An 18,342-nucleotide genomic window follows, 5' to 3' on the forward strand; every position below is an offset into this window, starting at 1 on the left:
GGCCTATCAACTCAAGTTGCCCAATCATTGGCTCATACACAATGCTTTCCATGTGAGCCTATTAAAGCCTTACAAAGGAGAGCCACCTCAAGAACCAACTACTGAAGACCCACCGGAGATCGAGGACCAAGAGGAGGTGCTGCAGCCCGAGTCCATTCTCCGACATGAAGACAAGGTACTAAGAGGCGGTAAGACTATCCGTGATATCTTATGAAGTTTAAGAAATATCCTTTTGAAGATGCTAGATGGATGGAAGGCATACAATTAAAGGATAACCTAAACCTTGTCAATGCTTACAATGCTTCCCAAGAGTAAGCAAATGTACAAAATGTTAAAAATGAACAAAGTTTTTTGTCTTATAAGACTCTCTTTTTCTTTATTGTGCACAAAAATGAAGTAGTATGCATGCTTAGATCAAGTTTGCGGAGATGACGTCTCCCAAACACCAAGTAGAGCTTGTCACTCTACTATGGAAGACTGATAAGACTAATGTGCAGACATACTTGCGACAGCCTCAGGCTCTCAAGCGCCAAATGGACTAGTCATCCATTGTGGAACGATGTCGTAGGGTAACATAGGGATCCTGTACCCACTAAGAAAAGGACTCATGAATATGCTTTATCTTCTCTACACCATAGTCGATGACGACTATGATTTCAAGAGAGAGGTAATGTCATAATAATCAATATCTAATTCTCCTAAATGATTTTCTCATATTAAACTGATCATTTAATGTGGGGAAGTGCTAGGGGAGAAAAATCTAGAATATTGGTTAAGCTAGCAGACCGGCCATTGTAGGGATCCAAAGGAGGGAAAATAGGGATCCAAAAGGGGGGCCATCTGCAAAAGAGCCATGTGCAACAATGGGCTAAAAAGACCCTAAGGTTCAGCCCATTAAGACTTCCAAAATGCTAAGGTTACAAAATTCAAAGGTTGTGTCCAAAGGTCAACCTTAAGGGAATTGGATGCTTTGTGTGTGTACAAAAAAGTCTTTTGCAATCCCTAATTAGGAGGGGGCGAGCCTTTCTTGTATGGGATGAGAGAGAAAGCCACACGCACACAAGCTCCCTTTACACAAAGGGAATGAGGGACACATGTCAGCTCCCTAGCCCAGATGCCCACAAGGTGTACCCAATTCCTATTGGATGCCTTTGAGGTGGACCAATGAGAATTAGGCTAGAGTAAATCTAGTTTAATTAATTTAAAAACACTTAATAAAAGAACCAATGAAAATTAAGTCCTCTAGAAGACTATTGGACAGTCTCCCAAGGGGTCCAATGAGCATTCAGCAGCCCAATGGCTTGCCTGATTCCTATTGGCCAGGAGGCAAAGGGGTCCAATGAGAGTTTAGTTGAATTCTAAAATTACCTAAACCTCTCACAAAAGGGGAAAGGGGGACACATGTCAAAAGGCTATCTCTTATAATGCTTAATTACCATTGGCTAGGCCTGGGGAGGTCCAATGAGGGTAGAGCAAGAGCAAATAGCAAGAGGGCTCGCCCAAGAGAGAGAGGGGGCTGATTTTTTCAAGGCATTATCACACAAAATTCACACAATCTCATGTGTGAAGAAAAGAAGACTATCTCTTCCCAAGATTTAGTGGAGAGCTCATCACCTACTCCAAGCTTGTGAGATAGAAGCCTACATCGACACACTCTTGGCATGTGGATGAAAATCCAACCAAGAGCCAAGCTTCAATGCATGCTCATCTCCTCTACCATGCTAATTACTAAGCTAAGATATGCTAATATGAGTGATTATGTGAGGAGATGTACATCTTTCTCGTAAGATACTCCTTCTTCCTCTCAATCTACTCTCATACCCTGCTAGATCTCACTATCTTCGAAGGTGTGTGAGGTCTTGGGTATGAGACCGGGGATAATTGATGTTGTGTTTGCAAAGTGTTTTGCTTAGTGCATGAAGCTTTCATCTTCATTGCACTAGCTAGTCTTGAAGGAACACAAAGAATTGTATTATACAATGTCTCTCTTGATGGGAGAAACCATAATACAAAGCCTTTTGGAGGGGGGACCGGCTCCATACAAATCCGGTCCTCAAGTGTTGTCAATAGCTTAATTTCTCTCTCTTTTGAAAGTATTGTTCATGCTATCTAACTAGGTGTTATGCTTTTTGTTGCTCTCTCTCCACCCAAGCACTCTTGTAATTCTCATTAGGAATCTATTCTAATGAAATGCCCACTATGTTCATGCTAATTTCCGCTACACACAAGTTTTTAGGCCATTAAATGTTACAAGGTGTTGGCATTGGTCTTGGTGCATAGGAAGCCCTTGGGTTCCACGTTGGGTATGATGTTGTGCCATGTGGTGGCCCAAAGTTCATATGTGTGGCCCTAAGCATAGCAAACGTCGGATGTGACATGCTAATGCTAGCCGGTATAGTCCCATGGAAATAAGAACTTGGGTGTTGTGGTTGTGGAGCATAGGTAGTTGAAGCAATGGGAGGAGTAGTGACTACATGAGTACGAGGACCCATGGGTGCATACGATTGGTACACACTTGTAGGTACTATTGCAGGCATTGAGCTACCATGTAGCGGTGCTTTACTAACAAATGAGGTCCATGGCGTGTTTCTTGGCATGCCCATCATTGGGGTAGGCATGGTAGCCGTGGTGTCATCAAGGGAAAGATGAGCTAGACTTGGAAAGGTGAAGCTATCACTTGTGGGCTCAAATTGCACTGAGACTCCTGGAGAAACAACATATGGAGGATCCATCGGACTTACCGAGCGAGTCTCTATTTGCGATAAAGTCAGTTTTTTAGCCTTTCTTGTATCCAAGAATCTCATGAGACCCATTGAAGGCATGTTGATCCCCTCTCAATGGCCCTATGGATGACCTCACAAACTCTTTGTTGTTGATCCTCCACACTAGTAGCACCCATTGTGGATTGTAGGACATCTAACCAACCCACGTGATGGGTGCGACCTGTGTATAGATCGGTCAGAGTTTTTGTTTGTAGTTCGTACTCCCAGTTCTCATTTAAGAACACTCCATCTAGGATTGAGGTGCTAGGGGTGTCCTTTGAGCTAGATGCAATGTTGCTTTCTAGGGGTTGACCCTTAGCGGTTGCTAAGTCAGGAGAACTCGTTTGCTCTCTTAGCAAGGATATTGACATAGGGGCTTTCGCTTTTAACTCTCTTCGTTGCTCCGCCTTGCATAAGCCTTCGACTTCCTTTTTCCTCGCTGCAAGGATATACCGCTCAACCTCTTGCACTTCCGCAAGCTTCTACCATCGGGTAATATGACCTCGGAGGGAAATAACTCTAAAGAGTCAGTTGGTGTAGTGAATGAAGTATTCACATGCACATTCTCTAAGGGCATTGGGTCTACGTTGGTCATGAATGGAGAATTTTCTTCCCCACCCCCTCATTTACATAATTAGCTCCACGTTCGGAGCGAGTGGCTCTACTAAAGGTTTCCTTCAAGCGGCTAAGCACGCTTGGTCCGAACCGTGGGCCCATGGCATGCATGTCTTGGCTTGAGCTATCGGGATTAGGCATTGGGAAACCCTCCATGACGTCGTAGTCAGAAGAAGAGTCACTAGCCGCTATGTTCGGGTCTTGGTTTGTACTACCTTGGGTCCCCGCCGAGGGCCCGGAACCTAAAGTAGGTGGATATTGAGAACTCACGTAAGTCGAAATTCTCTCTAGTTGCTCCGTCTCTAGCACACGACCAGAGTGCAGATACATGTGCCTTTGGCACCCTACAAGCGTCGGCGAATAACCTCGAAGGTTAACCACTTACTTTTTTAGGTGGATATTGAGAACTCGCGTAAGTCGAAATTCTCTCTAGTTGCTCCGTCTCTAGTACACGACCAGAGTGCAGATGCATGTGCCTTTGGCACCCTACAAGCGTCGGCGAATAACCTCGAAGGTTAACCACTTACTTTTTTAGGCGTCCGTTTTCACTCGTTTTTTTTACGTTTTTTAATATTTTTGAATGATCAATTTTTTGATTAAAGTGTGTGATAGCTCAAAACGAGCGCATCACTCAAAGGGTCGCGGTGTGCTTTATAGCACAACGTTCGGTCACCTGAAGCTCCATTGGTCCTCAAAAAATTGATTTTTAGCTACGTGTGAAGCTAAAATTCGTAATTTTAAAAGGCGACTGAGGCCTAAGCTTGAGCGTGAGCTTGGGCTAGGGTCTGATCTTGGGTCTGGGATATATTCCCGATCCCGGTCCTACCTTTTTTTATTTTTTTAATTAAAATTTTTTAATGTTTTTTTTATTTTTTATTTTTTACAGGATAAGGTCGCCGCGGCTTGCGCGTGAGCACACACACACTCTACCTACCTACTTCCAACTAATACACCTACTGTTACACACTAACACACTCTATTAGCTCTCACAGATCTACTTCCTACTTACTGTACATTACATTACACAGAACTAACAACCTTAATACTAACACGTTACACAGTAGTAACACAAAATCCTTCTTCTCAACACACACACCCTCCTTTCTTACCTTTCCTACAATTGAAATTGCACCACAAAAGAAGCACAGACTTCCATTCAAGCTGAGTGTATGGCATTCCCCGGCAACGGCACCAAAAATATGCGCGTACGTCGCACGTGTGCAAGGAACTTGCCGATACACTGCGTGCGAGCCACAAATGGCTCCAAGCACACAACAATCCTAAACTAGAAAGATCAAAGATGGCGTTGGTGTGTCACTCACCGCTCTACGCTTCCTGTCGTGGAGGATTCCTCACCGCGAAGAAGAGGGAGATGCCGCTACGCCGCGCTCAACCGCTGCGCCGTCATCATGTCTTCGTAATTCTCGATCGCACACACACTCCCTCTCTCTCCCTCTCTCACTCTCTCACACATATACACACACACACACACACACATACACACACACACACACAAGAAGATGATGAAGAAGAAGATGGAGATGGAGCAAGAGCACTCTTCAATTGCACAAATGAGAGAATGAGTGAATTTTAGGTTTAGTTGACTTTTATATGAGCTCACCCCATTCACACGTAGGCGTCCATGCTTAGCCAACTAATCCCTTGAATGTTCTAGTTAGAGTACGCCTCTCATCGGCGATCACTCTTACCCTTTTCCTATTGGACCGACAAGCCCGGTACCTGACTCTACCAAGTAAATAATACAACCTTCGTCGTAGGTGATAGGGTGTCCGTGAGCCGTGAGGGTTAACAGATACTGCCAACACTATCTACATTGATAGTCAGAGCGCATTGGCAGTTGCAAGGAACCCATATTTTCATGCTCGCACAAAGCACATTGAGGTGCATTACCACTATGTCAGGGAGAGGCTCTCAACAGGAGATATCAGCTTGGCTTATGTGCCAACACAGGACAACCTTGCAGATCTTTTCACAAAGGCATTGTCTTGTGGGAAGCTTGAAGCTTTCCGCAAAGCTTTGGGATTACTCTCCTTTGTGGATTGATCATGTCCTCAGGGCATGGCACTTCCCTTTACTCATGTGCCAGCTCTCGTTCACCGCATCACTCCAGGGGGGATTTGTTACCATATACATGTGGTAGTGATATGTGTGAACACTCTAGGACTGCCGGGGCATTTTTCCCTCTTTAGGAGGTTTTTCCCCCCGAGCATTGTATATACACACATCACTCTAGGGATATCTATCTTTCCATTGCACACTAAGGAACTTCGTCTTCTTCAAGATGTGTGCGTTTCTTTGCAACCCTAATTCCAACATATTCGCTTGGTTCTGATCTCATGAGGCCCTAGGATTAAGAGAGTCTTACCATAGCCCGAGCGAAAACTTTCGAGAGAACCAAAAATCGAGCGAGATTCATAAATTAGAAGCTCATTAATAACAAGAGAGCTTTTTTCTCTTTTGGCCTTCTAGGATTTGTTTTGGATTTGCATCCATCTCTCTCTCTCTCTCTCTCTCTCTCTCTCTCTCTCTCTCTCAATAAAAGTGGGGCTTTGACCCTTTGCATTACATCAGAATTGGCCATTGGTCCATACAAAAGAAATATGGGAAAGACCCTGATGGACGTACAATGACATCATGGATAAACCACACGATACATCTAGGGATAAAGAAACGTGGTGGAGTGTAGCTATCTGGATATTGATCAAGTCTACACAAATCTACCCAAAGCTCTATCCACCTCGGGAGATGTAGCAAAAACCACAAAGTCTAGTGCTGGTTATTTGACTGATATAAAGCATCCGCTATAAAAACCTCTTATAGCAGTGCACAAAAGCCAATGGAACTGTGAAAACCCTAGGCCATGCCTCCAAAATCATTTTCATCCACTCTAACATTTCTTGATGATGTATCCCGAAAAAGGATGTGGATCTAAGGCACAACCAAACCATAAGAGAGGCAAGGGGACCCACTGGCTGTCCACCTTAATGGCCAAGGGATCAATGTACCAAGATGCACATCTCTTTGACCAAACCAACTACCCTAAAGCCTCTCTAAATTGGCTCTCAAATTTACTTGCAAATTTTTTGCCATCCATAAAGTAATTGGCCTCAACCATTGTCTGCTCCGATACGATATCATAGATAGCTTCCCTTTTCCAGAAGGAATTATCATGTAAGACCTATACCCTAAATATTGATAATGGGAGCTCTCTCCAGACCAAGGAATATGTGGTTGTTCCACACATAGTGGCGCACTTCTCAAATATATACCTAGAGATCTCCATGGGTTAACCACAAAAAACTTAAGCAGCAAGCAAGAATCACAAATATACCGGTACAATTTTTAGAGATGCAAAGCGAGCTTAAAAGTCCAAAATCCCTCTACAAATTGCAAAGAGTCACTTCCTTGCCCCCCATAGCAACAAAGGCTCCTACCGAACTGCCATCAATTGTTGGTCCTCCTCTATCATTCTGTCAGCAATGGCCTTGGTACCTACTCTTGATTCTAATCTAGTAGCCTCTCCTCTGGAGTCTGTCTGGGGGCTGCTCTGCCTATGGAAATCTTTGTTTCAATACCCTTTTGTAAACAAGGATAGGCCGTGCTTGTCCCTATCTCCTTGCCAATCTCTTTCTCTCTCGCTATGTCTGCTCAACATTGTGCTATTATTGAGCACTTTGCTATTGGTCACTCTCCATGAAGTCTTGTTGTTGTGTAGAACTCTAGTGTGTCTATGAGGATTGTCTCCTCCTCCGACCAGTTAGTCATCTCTGTTGTCTCTCTCTAGGGAAATCCCTCACCAAGTGCCCCATCTCATGCCATCTAAGACACAAGTTCGGTCTACCCATAACAACAATCCTCTACGAGTGCAACACACCTTTTCACTCAAAAGTGATGATATCTAAAAAGACTAAGGAAGGGTTACTAGCCACATTTATAGGTGACACAGATGTCTGAAGCTGCATTGAACGCTTAAATGATATACCAAAGATAGAACCCATCTACATCAACATGTCTGGCTATAATTGTCATTGAAGGTGGCATAATACTCGAGAGAGAGCTATTGAACTTAAACCCCTTCTCAAACTCAATGGGAGTGAGTGTGATAGAGGGTGGGAGCAATATATGCGGAGGACGTACCAGTGTGCATGAGTGAGTTGGGGGGGGGGGGGGGGGGGGGGGGGGTGGGGGGTGGGGGGGGGGGGGGGGGGGGGGGGGGGGGGGGGGGGGGGGGGGGGGGAGAGGGGGGGCAGAGGTGTGACAACTTAGAGCAGGCTATGCAAGCAAAATAGGTGGGCATCAAGGGCGACTGTGCAAGGCGGAGGTAGGCAAGGGCAAGCATAGGTGGCGGGCCAGTGTGCGCATAGGTAGGCTAGTCTAGTGTTACAAAGGTAGAGAGAAGGGGGGGGTGCTCTCTAAAGAGAGTCTCTCTCACTCTCTCTCTCTCTCTCTCTCTCTCTCTCTCTCTCTCTCTCTCTCTCTCTCTCGTTGTTTGTAGAATGTGTGCGTCCTACACACAACGAAAGAGGGTGAGAGAGACTCTCTTTAGAAAGCCCCCCCCCCCCCCCCCCTCTCTCTCTCTCTTTATCCCTCTCTCTCTCTCTAGTATTGTAGCCTACTACAGAGAGAGAGAGAGGGTAGCCGCCCCCCCCCCCCCCCCCCCCCCCCCCCTCCCTCTCTCCCACCCCCCCCCCTCGTCCCCCCCCCCCCCCCCCCCCCCTCCCTCTCTCTCCTCCCCCCCCTCTCTCTCTCTCTCTCCTCTCTCTCTCTCTCTCTCTCTCTCTCTCTCTCTCTCTCTCTCTCTCTCTCTCTCTCTCTCTCTCTCTCTCTCTCTCTCTCTCTCTCTCTCTCTCTCTCTCTAGTAGCGGCCTACTACATGGACACCCACTTGTCTCATGGGATACGATGTGCTATTGGTCAGATACGCGCATCTTCACACCAATTGCAGATCGAGACTGGGGAGATACAACGGAGTACGATTAGAGGCCAATACATGCCCCCTGTGTGACATGGAGCATGAAACACAATTTTCACTACACATGCCACGCCCCGTCTCTACGAGATATGAGGCCGCTTCCACTGCTTGTTCAGAGAAGGCTTTGGACCACTCTCTAGAGTCATGCGGTACGAGGATCATAGATGCTGGGTTTGTTTTTGCTCGAGCTACGCAGACACAGAGAGAGATTTAGAGAGGAGTGGATAGAAGAGCTAGCAGAGCATAGATAGCCTTAGAATCACAGACTTTCTATGAGCAGACAATTGACACCTGGAGGAGCTACTACCACAGTAGAGCTTGCCGCCTCACACCTGAGCACATCACAGAGGACTCACACTGATCGACCGAGCACACGACCTGGGGAGATCCAAACACCGCACCTGCTACGGAGAGACACATCATCGATGGAGGAGCTGCATCAGAGGATTTAGATCACTTTTGGCCGGACATGGAGGACGCCTGATCAGACTACTGACCATAGGAGGAGGTTGATGAGATCCGCCAGTGTGATCGATGCTGGATCTCTTGTGATTTAGCTATTCCAGCTAGTGCTTAGTTTCACACCTAGCAGTTTAGGATTCCATAGTGTAGTATTGTAGTATTTCTATTTTGTTATTTGTTACTCTGACTTTGTATCAGATTCACCACATTGTAACTTTTTGGTCTCATAGGTCACTTTGGCCTTTTGAAGACGTTAATATAACATTTCATTTCAACATTTTCAAAAAGAAAAACTGACTTGAAACTCACAAAAAGTTCCAAAACGCCATCCACAGAAGTATCGCTACCTACACAGGCGTTTGATGAAAACCGCTACCGACATCATCTGTTGGTCTTCCGGTTCTACACCTTGCATTTCTCACGTTCATCAGTGTGTTTAGAGGCGATAGCTAGCGCTCGTTTTGCTACTGAATGAAAAGTGTCATGCATTTGCTTGACGTACTAGCCTATGTGAATGCAGAAAATGCTCAGGCCTTCAGAACACACGGGGGGAATCAACGTATTAATTCGAGCCTCTCTCTCTCTCTCTCTCTCTCTCACTCTCTCTCTCTCTCTCTCTCTCTCTCTCTCTCTCTCTCTCTCTCTCTCTCTCTCTCTCTCTCTCTCTCTCTCTCTCTCTCTCTCTCTCTATGTTTAGGAGCGCACGTCGATGTGCGCTCCTACACACACACACACACACACACACACACACACACACACACACACACACACACACACACACACACACACACACAGAGAGAGAGAGAGAGAGAGAGAGAGAGAGAGAGAGAGAGAGAGAGAGAGAGAGAGAGAGAGAGAGAGAGAGAGAGAGAGAGAGAGAGAGAGAGAGAGAGAGAGAGAGAGAGAGAGAGAGATAGAGAGGAGTCCAAGGAGGACGTGGGCGCTGAGGTGGTGGGCATCCACCTTGCAGGCCCTGGACAAAGTGGTGAGCGTCAATTCCATTTTCACGGCAGCCGTCTTCATTGGCCTGTCGCAGAGTAAAGCCTTCAATATTTGACCTTTCCTCATGAGCCTCTCTGATGCCCTTGCAAAAAGACCTCTGAGAGACACTAAGAATGCATCATCTATTTTCTTGAGCCTGGCCTCCGGCCTCGCATACACTAGCCCTGGCATGATGTCATAGATGATTCGGCGCCGCATCTTCCGCCGCACGCTCACAAGGATTTTCCTCAGCTCATCGATCACATTCACCTTTCCATTTCTCACACCTTCAGCTGGTATATAGACTGAATATGATTCTGGCTTACTTGGGAGATGCCAAGGATACTGATAGTAAGCCGAGTATGGATCAAAAAGCACCGGGATGCATCCTCCAATGAGCGAGTCGAAGATGGAACGCCTTGTTGGGCTATCCCCAGGAGGTTGCATGCAGAACTCTGAGTGTATGAATAGGTTCATTGTTGTGTTTGGGTGCAAGCATCGATCCTGGCCGCAGTCCATGAAATGACAAGCAGCATCCGAGCTTGACCCAATCATTTCTACACTGCTCATGCACTGTCGAATCAAATGAGATCGTATGCTTTCTCGTTGTTGAGGCCTCGACTGCCCCGCGAAGCTCACAAGGTGATTCCTCTTTTCCTTACCGATGTGGTCCTGCCATGCCCGTATGTCTTTATCATGTCTAGGGTGGAAAAATGCCAAGGACCCACCAACCCCTACTACGCCTCCACGCACCTGCTGCGCGATCTTGTCCTTCTAGAGGTGCTCTCCTTCAACTGCTTCCTCATGTCTAGCCTAGTGGCGCCTCTGCTGCCGCATCTACTTCAAATGGCACTTGTTGACGCCCATGTGGAAATGACAAACGTCGCTGTTGCCGGCGCAACGAGAAACCGACAACCCACGGCGCAGCCGGTGTGCGTCCACAACACAAGCATTAAAACTGGTGTATGTCCACTCTCTCTCTCTCTCATCAGCTCGTTGTGTCATGTAGGAGCGCACGTCAATGTGCACTCCTACATGTCTCTCTCTCTCTCTCTCTCTCTCTCTCTCTCTCTCTCTCTCTCTCTCTCTCTCTCTCTCTCTCTCTCTCTCTCTCTCTCTCTCTCTCTCTCTCATATATAGGAGCGCACGTCCTACATGAGAGAGAGAGAGAGAGCAACAGAGAGAGCCTCTACCGCCTCTTCAACACCAGCTGCCCCGTGGGCTGTCGGTTTCTCATTGCGTGCGTCCACAACTTTCTCCGGAAACAACAACGTTGTCATGTGTGGGCGACAGCAAGTGCCATTTGCAGCGCGTCCACAACACAAGAATTAAAACGAGTGGCCATTGCCCACATAAGGGCTGTGTACGCTTTCTTCGATTGGGACTGCTTGCTAGTTCCATCGGCTCCCTCTCTCTCTCTCTCCCTCTCGTTGTGTCATGTATGAGCGCACGTCAATGTGCACTCCTACATGACTCTCTCTCTCTCTCTCTCTCTCTCTCTCTCTCTCTCTCTCTCTCTCATGTAGGAGCGCACGTTAATGTGTGCTCCTACATGAGAGAGAGAGAGAGAGAGACTTTGCCGCCTCTTCATCTGCCGCCTTTGCTGCAAGTGGCACTTGCTACTGCCCACACATGACAACATCGCTGCTGCCCGATAAAACTATAGACGCACGAAATGAGAAACCCCAAGAGACGGCGCAACAAGAAATCCACAGCCCATGGCGCAGCTGGTGAGCGTCCACAACACAAGCATAAAAACGGGTGGCCATCGCCCACATCAGGGCTGCGTACGCTTTCTCCGAATATTTGGATTGCTTGCTACTTCCATCAGCTCCCTCTCTTTCTCTCTCGTTGTGTCATGTAGGAGAGCACGTCAACGTGCACTCCTACATGACACTCTCTCTCTCTCTCTCTCTCTCTCTCTCTCTCTCTCTCTCTCTCTCTCCTCTCTCTCTCTCTCTCTCTCTCTCTCTCTCTCTCTCTCTCATGTAGGAGAGCACGTCAACGTGCGCTCCTACATCTCACCCTCTGCCGCCTCTTCATCTCACCCTCTGCCACCTCTGCTGCAAATGGCACTTGCTGCCGCCCACACATGACAACGTCGCTACTGCCAGAGAAAGTTGTGGACACACTCATTGGGAAACCCCAGAAGACGGTGCAACGAGAAACCAACTGCCCACGGCGCAGCTAGTGTGTGTCCACAACACAAGCATTAAAATGGGTGGCCATCGCCCACATCAGGGCTGCGTACGCTTTCTCCGATTGGGACTGCTTGCTACTTCCATCAGCTCTCTCTCTCTCTCTCTCTCTCTCTCTCTCGTTGTGTCATGTAGGAGCGCACGTCAATGTGCACTCCTACATGGCACACACAGTCTGCGTGTGTCATGTAGGAGTGCACACACACACACACACAGTCTTTCTCTCTCTGTGTGTGTGTGTGTGTGTGTGTGTGTGTGTGTGTGATGTAGGAGTGCACGTCAACGTGCGCTCCTACATGATAGAGAGAGAGAGAGAGAGAGAGAGAGAGAGAGAGAGAGAGAGAGAGAGAGAGAGAGAGAGAGAGAGAGAGAGAGAGAGAGAGAGAGAGAGAGAGAGAGAGAGATTATTTAAAGCCGGTTTCTCGCTTGGCCTCTACGTACTTCGAGGACGGTGATGGTCATCAAAATGATTATACAGATAGCTTAATTTATGTGGATGTCTCTGTCAGTTTCCTGGGTAGCGCCCTCGACATTAACGTAGCCTCCCAGAGCTATATAGCTTCCTCTCAAACAAGGAGACGGAGTTGCTATATCATGGTCAATTATAATGATAACGGCTTTGCAACTAGTCCTATCTTGGTTGCCAATTCTCACATCCCTTTTCGAAGTTTAAACTTGAGCATGTCTCTCTCCTTGCAGCTCAGCTCAGGCGCTGTGATAGGAAAACTGTGGAGTTGCAACTCAAAAGCGGTGGAGTGATCAGGAATGCTCGCATGATGGAGACGTTGGATACTAGCATTCTTGTTATTTACGACTCTCTAAACAGGTCCAACATGGTACTATGGCAAAGTTCTACAGATATGCTGGTGGAAGGCCAGCGTTTGCTGGCAGGTTCGTCACCGGCCAACTCAACTGGCCGTAAGCAGTAGCTCCCTCTATAGTACAGCCTCAATGGAGAAGGGGGGTCTGGTACTCTATGTTAGTGTAACCGATCCGTAGCGGTTGTCACTAATGCCGTACTAGTCCCTCCCACCGGCGAGAGATAAAGTTAGCGAGGGCTCTCCTAATTACTACACCATGGCTTAGTTGATGTATTCGATGCTAGCTGGTGCCTATATCCATATCCTAATTACTACATCATCAACTCTAGGAAGCTGGATGGTGATGATATTGGTGCCTATATCTAGGCTCATGTAGTAGAGAACCAGGCATTAATGCATTTGTGGAGCGATCAGGTGTCTGGCAGTACATGAGGCTTGAGAATGATGACAGGCTTTACACCTATTTAGTGTAGGAAAATGTGTTATCTACTATTACGTCATCGATACTTGGATTTACAAGATTTGGTACACTCTAGCCTAGTAGCCTCCATCTGCTGAGACGTCGAAGCTTGTCATGGCCCTCGCCATTGATTTTGCCAATATATGGGACGCTGTTGCTGGTTGTTCTAGCGATGTTCATAATGCGGAGCCCTAACTGGCCAATGCCCCCGGCACGGCCACCTTCCAAAACTAGGCCATGCTGTCCGTGATGATTCAGTTGCCCAACGCTCACCTCATCGTGCTGGGCAGAATATTGTGAATGTGGCTGTTGCTCAAGAATTGGGCGAGGTGGTCACTCTTGTCAATGACTATCATCCTAGGCACCGTCTACGTCATCCAAAATGCCGTCGATAGCGTTCTCAACTTGGTTGTCGTGTATTCCACCAGCCTCGTTGGCAATGTTTTTCCAATCAATATGGATATAAAACATAACACTTACTAAACCCCACTATGTTTATCCTCTCTGATCTTTCTCTCTCTCTCTCTCTCTCTAGCATGATTGGGCTTTTTTAGTTCTACCTTTTTACAAAGATCTAGTTCTGGTCTGGTCTCCACTTGAGGTTTAAGAGCCTCATCATGTCGAGACCTTGCAATAGCTACAATGCAAGCAAGGAAAGCACTCGAAGCGTGCATTTAATAGGGTCCTTCTCTTTAGCATGTTCAATCAGCAATATATGCTGAGTATACTCACTCAACACCGAAAAACTTTTAAAATAAAGTTTCACAACTTGTTATCACCCGTCAATGTGCAAGCATGACTGTTTGCTCGACTAAAGCATTGCAACTATTGGCTAATTTTAGAATTCTTGCAGGGGCTAGAGCGCATGTTGCAATAACTTGAAGCACCATAAATGCTCACTTATTTTGTGTGTGACGTAAGTATCTCATGGACCCTTGATAGCCTCTACATTGACTTTGTATCTCTACTAATTTTGCATTGCACAGTCGTCTTCAGACAACCAAAAAAAAGAACGTACGTGTATTCTCTAGGCGTACTTAGGCACATGCATATCTCTCTTTCAAACCAAAATTGGTTTTGAGGGGGATATTGTAAGTCAATACTAATTGCCTAAGTGTTCGCTGCTCAAAATGGGCATGTGCAAATAGTTATAATGTACTCAAACACACTAATAAATTTAGCAATTGTGTCTCTACATATGTGTGTCTTTGTGTATGAGCAACCAAGCTTTTTGTGAGGGATGCGATAAAGCATGTTTAATTGATTTTCTACAACCCTCAATGCTTTGCAATTTCTAATGTAATTTTCTCCTTGTTTTGCTCGGTTTAGGGATTGCTCGGAAAAACTTGCTCGGGGTTTGGGATTCCTCGGATTAAGATATAACATTTTTTAAGCCCACGGATGCATCCGGAACGTCCAAAAACCTTGGGATAGCTCTTTAAAACGTTGAAATCTGACGTCTCTAGCTCAAGATATAGCATTTTCACATGAGGCCCTAGGCTTTAAAATGCTATATCTTGAGCTAGAGACGTCAGATTTCAACGTTTTAAAGAGCTATCCCAAGGTTTTTGGACGTTTCGGATGCATCCGTGGTATTATTTTTGTATTTTGAAAACAACTCTTCTGTGTTTTCTCATCGCACATCACATCACTCATTAAGATTCACAGACATGGATTTTTGTGTACACTTAAGTTGGGCTCTCGAAAATCATTTTGCACAAGCATGCATTTAAGTGATTGAGCAAACTTTTACGTATGTACTATGAGAAATAGAATTCCAAAAAAAAACTTTTGCATTTTTCATAATTATCTCTCTCTATGCTAAGTTGGCGTTTCTTACAGGGCCCAAAATTGAGTCCAAGTTTCTCCTAATGTGAAAGCTCCTTTTTTAACTGCACTTTGCACTCTTTAAGCTCTATCGTATTCAAGGAGGCAACATTGTTATGGACGTTGGCATTGCTACTTAGATTGCTAGACTTTGCTCTATCTTCAGGGCCTTTTTCCTCTGATTCTGTTGGATTATCCTTTAGCCACCCCTTGACCCCCCAAAAATGCCTCTGCATAAGAGGGTTTGGACGGAACTCCATTCTATCAAATGTGTTGAACTTCAAAGCGAGAGACACAAAACATGGCCGAGGCACCCTGTTGGGACCCTCGACGCCTCAACGGTAAGCCTTAGCAACCTACAAGACCATCGACCCCCTATAGCAAATACTCGGTGGGAGCTGGTCCTAGCCAATTGGGCCCCAATTCTAAGGACCAAATCCAAAGGCCCAAAATAATCGTTCATGAGGTTGGAAAATAATCGCGCTTAAAATGCCAGAGATAAGCGCGATCAATTTCAAAAACCTACAAAGAGAGCGATTATTTTGCCAAGCAATCTTTGAGCTAGCTCGCAAGCGTGATATCATTGGAGTGTGCCTTCAAACCCGATCACACATTCACAGCTCTTGCCAGAGGCCTGTTCAAAGAAGGATAGAGCTGTAAGGTTTGCTACCCACACACGCTCTTCCTTGGCCTGTCGTTGACAAGCTGGGGGCTGTCGCACGCTCGTCCAACCCCCTAAGTTTTGCAAGAAGCAAGTCTTTTGCCTACAAATCACACTATCCCTTTGAGCACCCTTCCCTACCCAACTGCAGACTTGAACAAGCACGCAATTTCAATAATTATTGCCCATAGTTTTCAAAATCATTTCATATAGCGAAGGATTTTTTTTATTTTTTTATAAAAATCACAATGGTGGGTGTATTATATTAGCATAACCAAAAAATTACAAATTTAAGTCATGCTCAAGCCGAGCCATGACGTCTTCCCGTCATTGCCAATGGGATTACTAATAGCTCCTACTCGGCCTACACCGCTGGATTAACAAGAATCTCTAGAGATTCTTTATTTCTGCAAAAGCAAACAAAAAAAAACACTGCTGTTTCCATCATCCGCTGGCTCGCGATCGCCTCTGCGAAAAAAAGACTACTATCGCCATCATCCCCTGGCTCGCGATCGCCTCTGCGCAGGGCTCTCTCTCTCTTTCCCACTTCGCATGCGCCATCCCTGTCTCCGACTCTCTTTCCGTCTCAGTTTCTGCAGGCACTATCTCCTCCTCGCACAGCAAGGCAGCACTAAGCTCTGATTTGCAGCAGCAAATCGACCTCGCGATGGAACTCTTCAAAGCTCACGGCATCCCAATCCCCATCGCAGGACTACATCCCGATCCCCATCGCAGGCAGAATTCGTTCCAACTCTAAGCCAAAAACACACACACACAGACCTACATCGTACAATGCTCGCAACAGGGAGATACTTTTACTCCTTTTTTGTGTGCACCACGCCACCAATGGATATTTTTTTAAATTCTGCTGACACCTGAAATGTTAAGGCCCTCTCTCTCTCTTCCTCTCACTCTTGACATGGCACTTCTCCCCTTTTTTCCCCTCAATCGTTTGGGAGGATCTCATGAGATTCTCCCTAATAAACCCTTTTGCAAAATTGGGGACACCTACTCACTCGTCAAAGTTCGTATGTTTTCCTATTGTGGCATTCACTTCCTTTTGTAATTTGAGTGAATCTAGTTGTGGGCGTTTGACAGTTTCTGGCCTTCCAATTACAAAATTACAATTTGTGTGCCAATAAGCAGCACATGGCTCTTGAAAACCATCTAGGAAGAGGTTGTTGAAGAATTCAATCTTCCAGGTCTTTTGCACAAAGATTGGATTCATCGATGTATAGTTTGCCAAAAATTAAGAGATAGTCATTGCTTGTCTATTTATTTTGGAAGATAGTGAGAAAAGTTTACTACCAAGCCAAAACCTATTTGAATCATATCGCAGTCTGTTTTGTATTTTTTTTTCCAAAACTCACAATGGTGAGTGAATTATATTAGCATAAACAAAAAAATACAAGTTCTAGTCATGCTCACGCCGAGCCATGACATCTCGTAGCAACCATAAAAACATCGACTGATAAGGGAACCACCCCACGACACTAAAAAAGACACCAAAGGGAAACTTAGTTGAACATGGAGGAAGACCTCGACCTGAGCAAAGACCCAAATACTAACCATTCATTGTGGCCCCAATTGCTATGTTCCACTTATTAGAGTTCATCCGTTTCCTGATGGTAACAATCGCTTCCCTACTTTCTTGTATAATCTTCGTGAACCTAGTTGTTTTTAGGGCATTCTTGAAGACCCAACAGTTCATGACTTTCCACACGTATTTCAAGTAGCAAAATATAATAATTTGCTTGCCGATAAGTAGCGCTTGGCTCTTAAACACCTTTCTACCCAGGAATAGATCGTTCTTGAGAAACCCTACTTGCCAGACCACAGATCATCGGGCACTCCTTGAATAGGTGAGGAAGGTTCTCACTAGCCATTCTGCATTGTGAGCATCTACCTAGACCAATACTTCTGGCTAGAACCTTCACACTAGTAGGTACGGCTCCCCATAGAACCTTCCATCCAAAGACCTCCATCCCAAGCAGCCATTGTGGGTACCGGATGTTCTTCGTGATTGTTACCCATCTTGATTTTGGCCTTGCTCCATTGCTTGTTCCGGGGGGGAAAGCCAATCCGAAGGGACCATCAAGGTGTTGTAAACGTCCTTGGTTTGTGGTTTAAGGAATGCCTGTTTGTGGGTCACCGCCATGCTTTCCACTCAAATTTAGACTTGCAAGTAGGCACCCAAGAACTATCTAGCCATTCTAAAGCTCTATTGGCCAGTAGTCTTTCAGTCCCATTAAGGTAGAACTAGGAGGCCAGTTGGTCTGTTCCTTTTCAGCTATTGTTGTTGTTGTCCCAAAATTGACCTAATCATCATAGCCCTTTGTTATGGATCTTTCTCGAAACTTTCCTCCAAAATGTGTTCAAAAGAATGCTTCCCACCTTAGATATGCAAGGGGACCAATGAGTTATATAGTTGTGAACGTACCTTGTTGTCTCTCTCCATTCCAAGGTCTCTGTTGCTCTGTTGCATTTCCAAACTAGCTCGTTCGTTGTGCCCCCAAGTTTCAGGTTAGACGATCGAGAGGCAAGCAACTTGTCATGCATCTG

This window comes from Adiantum capillus-veneris, chromosome 3, assembly GCF_014529385.1.
Source record: "Adiantum capillus-veneris isolate H3 chromosome 3, ASM1452938v2, whole genome shotgun sequence".
NCBI lineage: Eukaryota > Viridiplantae > Streptophyta > Polypodiopsida > Polypodiales > Pteridaceae > Adiantum > Adiantum capillus-veneris.